This window comes from Schistocerca americana, chromosome 2, assembly GCF_021461395.2.
Source record: "Schistocerca americana isolate TAMUIC-IGC-003095 chromosome 2, iqSchAmer2.1, whole genome shotgun sequence".
In the NCBI taxonomy this organism is placed as follows: domain Eukaryota; kingdom Metazoa; phylum Arthropoda; class Insecta; order Orthoptera; family Acrididae; genus Schistocerca; species Schistocerca americana.
In genome coordinates this window covers 328,745,144-328,752,594 of record NC_060120.1, presented here as the reverse complement: position 1 = coordinate 328,752,594, position 7,451 = coordinate 328,745,144, and positions in this window count along the sequence as shown.

Here is a 7,451-nt window from a genome sequence, read left to right as displayed (position 1 = left end):
AGCCCTCGTCTTTTTACCTACTTGATCCTCTGCTGCCTTCACTACTTAATCCCTCAGAGCTACCCATTCATCTTCTACTGTATTTCTTTCCCCCATTCCTGTCAATCGTTCCCTTATGCTCTCCCTGAAGCTCTGTACAACCTCTGGTTCTTTCAGTTTATCCAGGTCCCATCTCCTTAAATTCCTGCCTTTTTGCAGTTTCTTCAGTTTCAATCTGCTGTTCATAACCAATAGATTTTGGTCAGAATCCACATCTGCCGCTGGAAATGTCTTACAATTTAAAACCTGGTTCCTAAATCTCTGTCTTACCATTATATAATCTATCTGATACCTTTTAGTATCTCCAGGATTCTTCCAGGTATACAACCTTCTTTCATGATTCTTGAACCAAGTGTTAGCTATGATTAAGTTATGCTCTGTGCAAAATTCTACAAGGCGGCTTCCTCTTTCATTTCTTCCCCCCAATCCACATTCACCTACTATGTTTCCTTCTCTCCCTTTTCCTACTGACGAATTCCAGTCACCCATGACTATTAAACTTTCGTCTCCCTTCACTACCTGAATAATTTCTTTTATCTCGTCATACATTTCATCAATTTCTTCATCATCTGCAGAGCTAGTTGGCATATAAACTTGTACCACTGTAGTAGGCATGGGCTTTGTGTCTATCTTGGCCACAATAATGCGTTCACTATGCTGTTTGTAGTAGCTAACCCGCACTCCTATTTTTTTATTCATTATTAAACCTACTCCTGCATTACCCCTATTTGATTTTGTATTTATAACCCTGTAATCACCTGACCAAAAGTCTTGTTCCTCCTGCCACCGAACTTCACTAATTCCCACTATATCTAACTTTAACCTATCCATTTCCCTTTTTAAATTTTCTAACCTACCTGCCCGGTTAGGGGATCTGACAGTCCACGCTCCGATCCGTAGAATGCCAGTTTTCTTTCTCCTGATAACGACGTCCTCTTGAGTAGTCCCCGCCCGGAGATCCGAATGGGGGACTATGCTCCAGACTGATCGCTATAAAGGTATAATCAGTTTTAAATGATGATGATTAGATGATTAAACGTAACTATAAACACGGAAGTATGGTTTATCGAATTATAGGTAGGGTGTTAAATGCTTATTGTTTGTTTGGCTAAATTAAGTAGGTATTTAACCTACCATCAATGGCTACTTGCTGAATCAATTGTCAATTTCATTCCTCTTGACTGTCTCAAATGCCAGATTACTTACTCCATTCAGTAAGTCGAAATGTTCAAGGTCTTTACTGTGTTGTAATAGTTCAATTTCTAGCTCTATTGGAAGCGTTTGCGCAGTCTCGCTAATACAAGAACATAACCTTGTGCCATAAAGTGCTGCCCCTTGTAGCAGTAACAAGTAACACGATGTACGCCATTTTACCAGATTGTATCATTTTAGGACGAGGTTACACTAACATCCATCCGTGCTGGGTGTTTCACTCATTTTGGCAGGCAATGTAGCTTGAGCAGATAAAGGCGGAAAGGATTTATATGATAAAACCGATGTCGCTTGTGTGCGCTTGTCTGTAGTCCTTCACTGAGAGGTAGCAGGTGGTAGCATAATGTCCTTGATAACTGGAGTTTTTGCAAATGTGTTGGGTTAAATTCCAGACCTCTCCGCAGTATTTAAAGGAATGTGACATTATTGACAGTGATCTATATTACCTATCACTTCGCAGGACAGCGCTCGGGCGCATATGACGGAGGGTGTGAGTGATTTGCTCGATTGATGGGGCTGGGAAGTGCTGTACCACTCACGACCTGCCTCGGACTTAAGCCCTTTTGACTTCCATTTTGATTCCTAAATTTCAGAAAGCACTTCAGAGCATTCGCTTCAGAACTGTAACATCGATTCGTCGAGCAATAAATCACTCCACTCAAACTATCAAAGCAACTGGCGCCGCTAAGGGTATCCTACGGTTTCCACACAACTGGCAACCGGTTATAAACAGTGCTGGTGTCTACTTTGGAGGTGAGTAAGACTTTGAAACATGTTGTTGTTGTTGTGGTCTTCAGTCCTGAGACTGGTTTGATGCAGCTCTCCATGCTACTCCATCCTGTGCAAGCTTCTTCATCTCCCAGTACCTACTGCACCCTACATCCTTCTGAATCTGCTTAGTGTATTCATCTCTTGGTCTCCCTCTACGATTTTTACCTTCCACGCTACCCTCCAATGCTAAATTTGTGATCCCTTGATGCCTCAGAACATGTCCTTCCAACCGGTCCTTTCTTCATGTCAAGTTGTGCCACAAACTCCTCTTCTCCCCAATTCTATTCAATACCTCCTCATTAGTTATGTGATCTACCCATCTAATCTTCAGCATTGTTCTGTAGCACCACATTTCGAAAGCTTCTATTCTCTTCTTGTCCAAACTATTTATCGTCCATGTTTCACTTCCATACATGGCTACACTCCATACAAATACTTTCAGAAAGGACAACCTGACACTTAAATCTATACTCGATGTTAACAAATATCTCTTCTTCAGAAACGCTTTCCTTGCCATTGCCAATCTACATTTTATATCCTCTCTACTTCGACCATCATCAGTTATTTTGCTCCCCAAATAGCAAAACTCCTTTATTACTTTAAGTGTCTCATTTCCTAATCTAATTCCCTCACCATCACCCGACTTAATTCGACTACATTCCAATATCCTCGTTTTGCTTTTGTTGATGTTCATCTCATATCCTCCTTTCAAGACACTGTCCATTCCGTTCAACTGCTCTTCCAAGTCCATTGCTGTCTCTGACAGAATTACAATGTCATCGACGAACCTCAACGTTTTTATTTCTTCTCCATGGACTTTAATACCTACTCCGAATTTTTCTTTTGTTTCCTTTACTGCTTGCTCAATATACAGATTGAATAACATCGGGGATAGGCTACAACCCTGTCTCACTCCCTTCCCAACCGCTGCTTCCCTTTCATGCCCCTCGACTCTTATAACTGCCATCTGGTTTCTGTACAAACTGTAAATAGCTTTTCGCTCCCTGTATTTTACCCCTACCACCTTTAGAATTTGTAGACTTCGAGAAAGCTTTTGACAATGTTGACTGGAGTCAACATTGTCAAAAGCTTTCTCTAAGTCTACAAATGCTAGAAACGTAGATTTGCCTTTCCTTAATCTATTTTCTAAGATAAGTCGTAGGGTCAGTATTGCCTCACGTGTTCCAATATTTCTACGAAATCCAACTGATCTTCGCCGAGGTCGGCTTCTACCAGTTTTTCCATTCGTCTGTAAAGAATTATCGTTAGAATTTTTTAGCTGTGACTTATTAAACTGATTGTTCGGTAATTTTCACATCTGTCAACACCTGCTTTCTTTGGGATTGAAATTATAATATTATTCTTGAAGTCTGAGGGTATTTCGCCTGTCTCATACATCTTGCTCACCAGATGGTAGAGTTTTGTCAGGACTGGCTCTCCCAAGGCCGTCAGTAGTTCCAATGGAATGGTGTCTACTCCCGGGGGCTTGTTTCGACTCAGGTCTTTCAGTGCTCTGTCAAACTCTTCACGCAGTATCGTATCACCCATTTCATCTTCATCTACATCCTCTTCCATTTCCATAATATTGTCCTCAAGTACATCGCCCTTGTATAGACCCTCTATATACTCCTTCCACCTTTCTGCTTTCCCTTCTTTGCTTAGAACTGGATTTCCATCTGAGCTCTTGATATTCATACAAGTGGCTCTCTTTTCTCCAAAGGACTCTTTAATTTTCCTGTAGGCAGTATCTATCCTACGCCTAGTGAGATAAGCAGCAATGAATATTACTCTTCAATATTCATTTTACGATCTTCCTTTATCATATTCACGATCATCACAGGCTACTTGACATCCACTGCTGGGCAATGGCAGCCTAGACTCTTCTGTACATTGTGATTTTCAGCTACCCATGCTTCTCCCTCAAGTGTTTTCCGATATTGTATACCTAACTTCAACTAAATCGTCGCTCTGGCCTTTCATTGCAGTCTGAAATCCGGCAAACAATTTCACTGGTCCATGTATCATTCGTTTCACTACCATATCACATATCATGTTATTTTTCGTTCTTTTACTTTGCACTGGTTTGGCTGATGGGCGCTTCAAACTTTATGCTTCTGCAAGCACGTTTCAGTTCTTCGATTAAGTAATGAATAGTGTCTTTTAGCAGCGTAAATTTCGCATGAACTTCATCCAACTCGGTTTTTTTGTGCGTAAGGAACGCAAACTTCAAATTAAAATATGACACTACGACGCGGCGGATAATTAGAGAAGGTTTCGTTAGTTCATTCAAAATGTTCAACGCAATTTGAAATATATTTTGCTTTATTTTCTACGCCACTTATCACTGTAGAGGGCTACCAATTGAAGCACGTATTGTGCCATGGAAAATCTCCGACGAAAATTTCGTAAAGCCTTCGCTTCCATTCTAATATTGTGGAAGATCTCAATGTAAGTACCCAAGTACACTGTCAAGGTCTTTATATAATATCTTTGACAAAGATTTAAACTTCCTACCGTTGATGGAGAGTTATGATTAATTACGAAAAAATAAATTGCTCCTTCTTTTCATTATACCATGTCTAATTTCGAGGTTCCTAACATCAAAATCGGAAAAGAAGAAATTGGCTCAGACTGAAATTAGATGATGAGGCTAATCATGGGGCATGAAAAGTAAGAGCTGAAATTAGATGGTGAGGCCAATCATGGGGTATGAAAAGGATGAGCATCAAATTACAGACTCAAGCAATTCCTATTTCCCTAAATTAATAATACTACTGCGTATCCTCGTCATCTAATGAAGAGGCTAGAAGCATTGAAATCTGTCGTGCTATAATAAGACGAAGGGCATTTAACTGCAGCATAAGGCATGTATTTCTTTTAGTGTGAAAAAGATATTTTACCGTTAACATGGGGAAGACAACTACAATTACGAGTGGCTGTTTGAAACTTCAACATAAATATTAATCACTTTTATATCACTGATACGGATTAACAGAAATTATTGCTGTGTCACAAACTAGGTACTGATCTGTCCTCGTTGTCTGATGTATAAATGGAGCGCTCTCATCTCTACGAGCTGCTATTAATGCAAAATAGAATTTTCTGTCGTAAGACCGCAACATAACGTTGAGTTGCTAGCCAAATTATGCTGATAAGTGCTTGTCGGCATGTCTGCCAACTGTGACATAAGCGTGTGACCGTGGCAACAGCACTGAATGCGAAATTTCGAGCTGAGAGTTACTGTCGCACGGAGATAAGGGCGTGCACTGACTCATAACTAACGCATCCTGCAGGCTTTCTGCTGCATCTCATTGGTTATTCTTCACACTTGCGTCAGTGACTTACCTCTCACAATAACAAAATTGTCACTGTTTATCTTGAATATATGGTTCTGCGTATTTCTTTAATCAACGTAGTATCTCCTTTTTAAGAAACTGAATTACTTAGTTTTCCCTCGCGGGTGCTAAGGTGGCAGTTTCGAATCCTCCCTCGGGCATGGATATGTGTGATGTCCTTAGGTTTGTTAGGTTTAGGTAGTTCTAAGTCTAGGGGACTCATGACCTCAAATGTTAAGTCCCATAGTGCTTGGAGATCATTAATTATTATAGTTCTGCGTATACAATAATGTTGTTCGCTGTATAATTAATTTTTGGCGTTGTATTAAAATCTTAAAAACGTTTTGCAAGTTTGACGTACCTGTGCGTTACGTCTTTTTTATGCATATCATGTACATTCGAACGCCCTGCATTCAAATTTCTCTACCTAGCGACGTAATGTAGTGAGTAAGACTTTGGACTCTCATTTGGAAAGACTGGGATTCTGTCCTTACTTGAAATTTGTGGTAAATTCTAATGCGACCAAACTGCTGAGGTCATCGGGCCCTAGGCTTACACACTACTTAATTTAACCTAAACTAACTTACGCTAAGGGCAACACTTCCATCCACGTCCGAGGGAGGACTCGAACCTCCGACGGGGACAGCCACGAGAACCGTGGCAAGGCGCATCAGACCGCACGGCTACCTCGCGCGGCGATTCCGTTCTTGATCCTGCCATCTATATTTATCCATTGCTTTCCTAAATCGCTTAAGGAAAGTACTGGGACACTTCGTTTGAAGAAAACAAGGCCTTTTTCATTCCCCAAGCTTGCGCTCCGACTCTAATGACCTTGTCATTGGCGTGACTTTAAGTCCCAATCCTCCTCCTACATTTCCTTCGAATTCTATTTCTGTGGCCTGGTGGCCTTTATGCAACCTCAACCCTGTAGCTATGATCTATGCTAGTCAGCTCGAACACAGGCCATGAGTCTGAGCGCGGAACATGTACGTCTGCATCATGTACGTCTGCATCACGTGGAACGTCAGTGCGGCAATGCAAAACGTAAAAATTATAGGATAACCAACCGGATGACAAACAGAGCAGCGAATATGGAAAGGTACGAGTGTAGGAGAAGGTGACAAACGGAAGCCGCTGTAGAAGGATGTCATGAAAAAGGCAGAACGCCCACCGACAGCGAGATTACATGCTCCGACGGAGAAAGAATGGGGAAAGAGATCGACTAGGAACAATCACACAGCCTTTGCACCAAACAATTTAGGGAAAACAAGGAATACCTAATTCTGGAAGGAAGGAGGGGGATTTGGAGCGCCGTTGTACGTCTACTGGTCAAAAGTATTGGGGCACACGTATCTAATACGAAATGGACCACTAGATGTAATGAGAGGTGGAGCCCCCAGCAAGAAGGCGGGGAGTATTCTGTCGTCAGGAGAGAAGCAGTAACAGCAGAGTGGGTCTGTCAACAGACTCAGTGACTTCGAATATGGGCTACTTACTGGATGTTATCTGAGTAACAACTCCATTAGGATGTTTCTACCTTTCTGAAGCTGCCTGAATCGACTGTTGGTGATACATCTATGAAGTGGAAACGCGAAGGAACAACCAAAGCTAAACCAAGGCGAAGCAGACCACACGTAGTGACAGTCAGAGACCGCCAAGCACTGTGGAGGGTAGTTGTAAAACGCCATCGAAATCAGCGGAGTGTCTGAAAGTCGTACCAACAGTCTTACTAGCGCAATCACTGTGATTAGGGAGGAGAAAAGAATGGGTACAATAGTCAAGCAGCTCCTCATAAGCCGCACATATCTGTGGTCAGCTCTAAGCGATGCTTGAGGTGGTGTAAAGAGCGAGACCGGTGAACAGCGGATGGCCGGAAATGAGTGATTCGGAGTGATGAATCATGCTATACCTTGTGGCAATCCGCTAGAAGGGTTTGGGTTTGGCGAATGCCCAGAGGACGCTACCTCCCGTCATGCATAGTGCCAGCGATCAAGTACAGAGCAGGTGCTGGTGTTACGTTATGGAGGTATTTTTCGTCCTTAGGGTGCGGTCCCTTTACTGCGCTTAAGAAAACGCTAAATGCAAACGGATATG